The following is an 8,312-nucleotide window of genomic DNA, read 5'->3' as shown; positions in this document are numbered from 1 at the left end:
TCGGAACTGAAAGGCTGCGTGGGGGTCCCGGCCTCACCAAACCAGCTCTGCGACCTCAGCGTCCCCATCCTCGCCCGCAAAGCACCGGCTTTTTGTAATAAAAAGTGTATTATTTCTACTATAAAATTTGATTTGTTATATATCTAGTACCTTCTACATATACTCCAATGGCTTCCCATCAGAACTGGATATAAAAGTCCAAATTCCCCACCATGGCTAAGACCCTTCGTGATCTGACCCAGGCCCCGTCTCCTCCTAAATCTCCCTGTTCCAGCCACGCTGCTGTCTTCTCTCCTCCAACAGGCCAACCTCACGTCTGCCTCGGCGCCTGCGCACCGCCTGTGTGAATCGTGATTTGTGCGTTTACTGTCTGACACGCGTGTGCTCCCAGGGCAGGGCTGGTCTAGACAGAGGCCCACTTCTCAGTCCTGGCGCTCGCAAGACCTGGCAGTGGGACCCTGGACAGGACCCTCAGCCGCCTGGCCTGGGTTTTCCCGACCGCAAAGACCAGAACATCCAGTCGGCGCCTAATTGATGCATATGCACCCGACGAATGAATCCTAAGCTGGGACCTGAGTAAGGTCAGTGACACACATGGTGGAACCCGCTGACTTGGGCTGCCTTGGATGGAGGGGTTTCCCGGGACCAGGGCTTTCGGTCTTAAGACCAGGCTGCTCCTGGGAAAACTGGGGAGACCTGGGGGCCCTCGCATGCCACCGCCTGCAGGAGGGAGCACGGCGCCCACAGAGCTCCTTGAACCAACCTCCCACGCTGCTTCCGTCTGTGACCCTTGCAGCCCCGATGCCTGCGGAGTCACTTTCGTGGCGAGTCCATGAAGCCGGCGGGGAAGCATTTGTTCAGGGGCACACGGCTTGGCCAGTGTGGAGACCTTGCCCTTGGCCCTGAACTGAAGGCTCTTTAAAAGAAAACAAAAAAATCCAGGGATCCGCACAACTACCCAGCGTCTCTCTGGGGGTACAGGAAAGGGCAGCTCGTGCCTTTCCTTCCTTCAGTAAATAAAATGACAGGCCAGGCCTGCCCCGTCTGCTGGTCTCAAAACCGGCCCCAAAAGTCTACGCCCAGTGGGCCAGTTCCCAAGTCCTTCTGGGGGGAAGTGGACATCATCCACAGCTATAAAACCAGAAGCCATCTCCTTTCATGGGAATCGGACTGAATGTGGGTGTCACCAGCACCCCAAGCTTTGGAGAGGAGGCCGAGCCTGGGCCGGGCGAGGGGCTGGAGGGCTCACCCTGGACCTGCAGTTCTCTGACAAGCCCACCTGCCCAACCGGCTTAGACTCCTGAGGTGGGAGGTCATGTGAAACCCAGGCCAGGCCCCGGCCACTGTCCCTGTCCACCCCTATGCCACTGCCTCTCTCTGCATGTCCCTGTCCACCCCTATGCCACTGCCTCTCTCTGCAGAATATCTTGTTTCTCTTCTAAGTGCTGAAGCTTAGCTAAGAATCCACAGCACCATGGGACAGTTCGAATGGTCAGGCAGAGCGTGAAGGAGACATGTTTTCACGGGGGGCACCTGGACGAGCCCTTTGAAAGGGGCTCTGTCAAGCTTCTCACCCAGGGGTGGTCAGACTTTCTGTAAATGACCAGAGAGCACATATTTCAGGCTTTGTGGGCTGTACAGTCCCCATTGCAACTCCTCACTGAGCTGGCTGTGACTCAAAGGCAGCCATGGCACTCTGTAGATGAATGGGTATGGCTGTGTTCCAATAAAACTTTATTTATAAAGACAGGAAGTGGGCCGGATTTGGCCTGTGGCCCAAAGTTTCTAAAGACATGCTCTAAAGACACTTGAATCGACATGAGTAGTAACGTATGTGAGTGCCTCAAAATCAACCACATGGAGGTACATAAACTGAAAGCTAAGGAAAGTCTTACACTCCCCACGCAAGTCACGCATTACTGTATACAGGTGCCTGGCTTGACATGACATCTGAGACACAAGGAAAACACATTTTACAAGTGGGGTCATCAGTGGGATGCCCTCGAAAGGTCCAGAGGATCATGCCGATGATCTTTTCTGAAAGACAAAGCTTCCCCGCTCCCCTGCCCCTCCCCTGTGACTGTGTCCAGGTTTTCATGCTGGGTTGGCTCAAGCTATAGATGGATCTGAATTCTGGCTTAATTAGTAATAAGAGTAAATATTATAATTATGCTCAGTCTGTGAGCACTTTGGGTGTGCCGGCCACAGTCCTAAGTGCTTCGCTTGTTTAATTAACTGATTCCTCGTGATGTCCACAGAGGCAGATGCTGTCGTGACTCCCACTTATGGAGGCAAAAACCGAGGCTCAGAGGGGTCGGGCGATTTGCACAAGGGCACACAGCTGCAGGCAGAGCCAGGCTGTCTGGGGCTGGAAGCTCCATCCTAGGACCTGTCGGTTGCTGGCTGGGTGGGGAGCAGTCCCTAGGTGCTCCCAGCCCACCCCGCCTCCTCTACCCCAGACAGTGACCAAGACAGAAGGACCCATGGGAGGGGGCATGTGGGCTCTGCCAGCACACCTGGAGAAGGAATCGTCGACTTCCTGCCCACATCTGAGATGCCCAGGGCGTACCCCGGACGCACCCAGGGGATTCTGCTGGTGGATCCTGCCCCGCATCAGACAGCCGGAACTGGGGGAGGTGGACCAGTTAACGCCGGGAGGGAAGGACACAGTGGGCCGAGCAGAGTCACAAGCAGAGAGAGGCCTGCACCTAGTGACTGGCACAGGCGCATCATGTGACTGTGCACTGCTGAGATGCACGGCTGGCTGTGCGTGTGCCGTGCTTTGTGATTCTGCATTTTCATTACCAGGCCGCCGGCGAAGGAGAAGGCCCCCCCGGCACAGATGGTAGAGGTGTGCTGCCCTTGAGCCCGCACCCTTACCTCTACCTGGAGCAGGCTCTCTGTGCATGCCGCCTCTACATACTGAGCTCCTATTCATTCTCCAAAGCCCACTTTCAACAGCCACTGCTTCCGGGAGGCCTTTCTTGCTGCTCCTCACGAGACTGTGTGTGCTTAGAGGCATGGCCCGGAGCCCTGTGCCTCCTACGTACCCAGCTCCTGGCCCTTCCCTGGGCAGCCTCCCACTACAGAGGCTGCAGAAGTCGGATATTTGCTTTCCCAGCCTCCCTTGCAGCTATGGGTGGTCACAGGACATGGTTTTGGCCAATGAGGCCCAAGGGTAGGTCTCCCGGGGCCTTCTGGGAGAGATTTTACTCAAGAAAGAGATTTAGGAGTGCTTCTTGGCTCTCTTTCTTCCTCTATATTGCTGTATAGGATTTGCTCTGATGATGTGATACTTGGAGCTGTGGCCGCCATCTTGTGCTCATGAGGGAAATGCCAAGAAGCTTGCAGAGATGCCACTGACCCGTGGAGCAAACGCTGGAGGTGGCCTTCTCTGGGCTTGCCATCGTGGTCTCAGCCACCATGAATGGGGTTTTTATTATTTGCGGCCAAAAGCTTCCTAATGGACATTTGTAGGCTGGAGTGGGGAGGGTGGGCAGGTTGATCATGAACTAGAAGATATGGGCAAATGGCCAGAAGTCGGGACGGTTAGACTTTCTGATAAATCGAGCTGCTTCCAAGTGACGTCTGGGCTGGGAGAGGTTCATCCACACCTGTGTTCTCCCGACGACTCATTGGCAATGAGGACCCAGAAGCCCTGGTGACACAGGTCTGAGGTCCTGTGCAACCTTCAATTTCACGAGGAAGATTTGATTACAGCCCCTCGTCTCAAACTGACCCAGTTCAGAAAGTTGTTTTCTCGGTCTTAGCCAAGGCTAATTTCCTACTAACCATGACACAGGCTCCTGACACGGCTGGACTAATCCGGAGTATGCTGGCCATAACCAGTATGTCATTGTGCAGTTGAGGACACAGACACACCAGAGCTGAGGAATGTCTCAAAAGCCAACTGAAGTACAGAATGATAGATTTTAGACACAGATGGTGTGAATGTCGAGAACCAATATATCTGCCAAGAAGGACTCTGTGTGGTTAACTGGCCCAAATTCATAACCGGAGCCCAGCGGCCACCGCTGAGAGAGGCCTGCCTCTCGCACTCTGTTTTGGGGAAAAGCCACAGATGGAGCTGTCAGCCTCCTGCACTGGGCTCCTGTCATCTGAGTCAGACCTTTTAAGGGAGTTCTTGGAACTGTCTTTCGACCAATGAGCTGAGACCCGCCCAGTCCAATCGGAACTGTGCAGCCATGTCCTCATTTGCATCTACATTGACCAATCAGAACGGCTCCATAATGCCCACAGAACGCGCAGTTCCGACCAATCGGGATGGTGCTATCTGGACCAATCAGAAGCCTGCAGTTTGAATTCCTCATCTGCATGAGGAACCTGGGCGGGCCCTTTCTCTCCAACAGGCGGCTGAGCACACTCGCCGTTCCCGCTAGAGGCTGCGTTTCCGAGTTTGCAAAATGTTCACCTGAATAAAACGTCTCCTCTTCCCGCACCTTGCACCGGGAACTGTTCTTTACAACAGGGACTTGGAGATAGTGCGGGCCAGCACCTCCTGATGCACCTGCTGCCTTCGTGGCCAGGCTCGCCCACGGCTGTGGCTTCCGCTCCGGAAAAGAGGCACAGATGTCAAGTCTTCCCGGTTCGTCGTATCTAGCTGAGTGACGCACTTTCTTCTCTTGAAACCAGAGCGGTGCTGAGCTTCCTCTCATCTCCAAGTATCCCGGGACACTGAGGCGGGTGCCTCCTACCTGACAGCCATGCACAACTGTGGAAGGTCACCGGCTTAAACCGAGCCCCCTGGCACAGACAGGTCTCCGGAAGTCAGGCTCCTTCTGAGCTGGGGAGACGCTCACATCCTCTCACGCTGCCCCCCGAGGGGAGGCACCCTGACTGGTCCCCTCTAAGCCAGGCTGTTGTTTGCACTCACTGCTCTCCAGCTCCGGCTGTCTGTGAGTTTCATCTTAAGGAAGACAATGTCTTACGACTGAAGCTCTTGTCCCCCTGCCACGTGTCCCTTCTCCGTGCGGGAGGACCCACCCTGTCGGCTCCCTTCCACGTCTCCGCTTGAGTTATCACCGCCGTTTCCCACGGTATCTGGAAGACAGAGCTGGCAGAGCGGCATGCTGGCTAAGCCTCCAGACGTGCGAGTCAGCCCGGTTGCCAGGTTGTAGGTGGTCTGAATTTGCAGGGGGCGAAGCCCTAGACCGTGGCCTTCCTTAACTGCCCCCCATTCTTCAAGATTTTCTAATTCTCGTCTGATTCTCCCCATTATTCTTTGTTAAAGCCACAGTCCCAGTGCATGGCCGCCTGTTCCAGGACATCCGTCTCACCCCGCCCTGGGCTGAAGCCCTAATGATGATTTGCTTGTTTCTAGCGTGCCCGAACAGAGAGACATTTGTCTAACTGCAGTCTGTGTGGCTCCGAGCACTGCCGCCTGTCTGCAAGGCCCACCCGCACCTATGTTTACCTTCCTTCCTCCATCCTTCCTTCCTGTTTTCAGAAAGACGTCTTATCTTTAGAAAGAAAACCAGCCTGACTTCCAGTCTGCGTGTATTCCCCTCCTACCCGCGAACTCCAAAGTCCAGAGTGCTCGCTCTCATTCATCAGAGGACCTTAGAGTGTCTGAGGTTATCAAAATAAATGTCAGCTAAAGCACACTCACTGGAATGTCCCTCCTTTTCTTCCTCTCCTTCCTCTCCTTCCTTCCTTCCTTCCTTCCATCCCCCGCTCCTTCCTTCCACTCCACTGAGAACGGGATGACAGTCCAAGGACAGGTGACTCGCATGGATTTATGTGAACGCAGACTACAAACATCACCAACGGCGACAGTCCTGTGTTCGCAGCACGCGGGGCTGGTGAACGCCCATCCCCTTTCACACGACAGACTTGGGAGAGAGGCACTGTTTTCTTCTCTACTTTACAAATAAGGAAACGGTGGTTCAGGGAGGTTCGCCGAGTACCCCAAAGTCACACAGCTGGAGCAGAGCAGAGCTGGGCATCCAATGGAGGAGCCTGGCTGCAGAGCCCTGCTCTCCCCTGTCGGGAGCCAGCCCCTGCCTCCCCCTAGCGTGGGGCAGGCCCACCTTCGGCCCTTCCTCAGGCCACCGAGCTCCTCCCGGGGCCCTCAGCATCCTCTCTCGGGATGTGCATCGTTAGTACTTGGAGGCCTGGGGCCCGCTTGCCGTCCCTCCATGACTAGTAGAGCAGGCCACTGTGCACGAGGTGCCAAGGGAGCCAGGACGGGGGCCTGCGGCCACCCTGCCGGGTCCCGCCTCACTGTTGTCTGCCCCCCGCCCCCACCCCCCCCAAAGAAAACAGCCCACTGGCTGTCCAGCCACCTGTCTGATGCCATTAGCCACTTCTGCTCCTCCCACGGCATCAATGACCATCTGAAATGACTTCTCGTTTCCCCACCCGCTCCTGGAGGCCTCACTGGAACCGGAGCCTTGGCGGGGTGGGGCGCTGTATGTCCTGCTGGCCACGCATGCCCGTGCCTGGAATGGTGCCGGCATGTGGGTACCTTCTATCTGTTGCCCCGGTGAGTCCCGCCAGAGCTCAGGCCTGGCCCTAGACCTTTCTTCTGTTGTGGACACAGTCCACTGTCGCCCGCCACCCCACCCCAGTGCCATGCAAATCAGAACAGACGCCCCCGCCTCGGGCCCTGCCCTTCCGTCTGCTAGCACGCCCACTGATCCGTCTCCAAATCCGTAGGGCCTGGGGCATGAGTTCTGCCTCTGGGGGTGCACGGCCCCCCACCCCAGAGGCGCGCGTTAATGGTGATCCAGGCCCAGAGAAGGGGCTGGACGAGTGGGAAGGTGGTGGCAGGTGGGCCTCAGTCCTGGACACACGCGGGGGCAGTGCTGGCCGGAGAGCACTCCTCCTTCTTCGGACATAGGGTCTTTGCAGATGCGATTTAGGTGAGGGTCAAGGGGAGGTCACCCTGGATTTGGGGGTCCTAAATCCAGTGGTGGGCATCCCCAGAAGAGACGGAAGAGGGGGCGACACAGAGAGCACAGGAGAAAGGAGAGACGGGGCTGAGGCGCCACCCGCCCAGGAGCGACGGAGCCCCCAGGAGCCGGAAGGGGCGGGAGGGACCCACCCTGGAGCCTCGCCTGGGATTCGGACTTCTGGCCTTGAGAACTGGGAGACGACGAACTTACGTCGTTCTAAGCTGCCCAGTTTGTGGTCATTCGTAGGGCACCCCTGGGCGCTCGCACAGGGAGTAGACGGCCGGGCTATTTCCACACCCCGCACAGGCCACACCAGAGGATGCCGTGGGCGTGGGAAGCCAGCGCCGGCCCCGAGTGCTGTCCGCAGAAACCACTGACCTCCGCGCGGGTGCTGGGGCCCCCAGCGTCCTGTGCTCAGAGAATTCGTCATCTCATGGCGGGAAGGGCCTGCAGGGACCACGGTCCACAGCCAGGGTGCCCGGAGGCTCCTGGGATGCCCAGGGCACCTTCCTGAGTGCGGAGCGGGTGAGGCGCTGCCTGCCATGGCATCAGTTAATGGTGGCCTAACACACATCTGCTCCCACCTCCCAGGTCAGACACCCACAGACTCTGTGTTAGTTTCCCGTTCCTGCTGTCACAGCCTGACACGTGTGGTGACTTAACCAACGCAATGGTCTCCCAGCCCTGGAGGTCCCAGGGCTGTGTCATGGGGTACGGGGCCGGCAGCACACCGGCTCCAGGGAGCACCCACGCTTTGCCTTTTCCAGTTTCCAGAGGCGCCTGCATTGCTTGGCTCGTGGCCCCTTCCTGCCACGCCAACCTGTGCCCCGTCATCATAGCTCCCCTCCCCCCGCCCCGACCGCCTTTTGTCCTTCTAAATCAGATCACTGCAGATCGCACTGGGCCGCCTGGTACTCTAAGAGCATCTTCCAATGACAACGTGCCATCTGTGTCCTTAATCCCTGTGGCCATGGGACATATTCACCGGTCCTAGGGGTTAGGAGGTGGGTGGTTCTGGGGGGCAGCGTTATTCAGCCCACCACACCCACCACCCGGGCCGCTCCTCCCCTCCCCTGGTGATGGCGAGACAGACTAGGCTTGTCATGCAGGCTGGGGGCATCTTACTGACACCTCGCCGATCGAGGCACCGATTCGTCACACCTAGGCATGGTCCCAGGAGACACTGAGCGGGGTGAGGGGGCGAGTACGTTGTCGTGTGCACCAGGGAACAAGCAGACAGGGACTGTGGCGGGGACACTCACACGTTCTCTCCTCTAAGTCACATGCCCCCCTGGCCTGGGGAAACAAAGCCACATCAGTAATCAGGTCCCACATGATCACCCACTGGAATGGGCACTGCTGCTGTGGCCGGTGGCTCGGCACTCAGGCGCCCCG

The sequence above is a fragment of the Pteropus vampyrus genome, unplaced genomic scaffold, assembly GCF_000151845.1.
Source record: "Pteropus vampyrus isolate Shadow unplaced genomic scaffold, Pvam_2.0 Scaffold501, whole genome shotgun sequence".
Taxonomy (NCBI): Eukaryota; Metazoa; Chordata; class Mammalia; order Chiroptera; family Pteropodidae; genus Pteropus; species Pteropus vampyrus.
The sequence above is the reverse complement of the archived record's forward strand: the minus strand, read 5'-3'. Positions refer to the sequence as shown.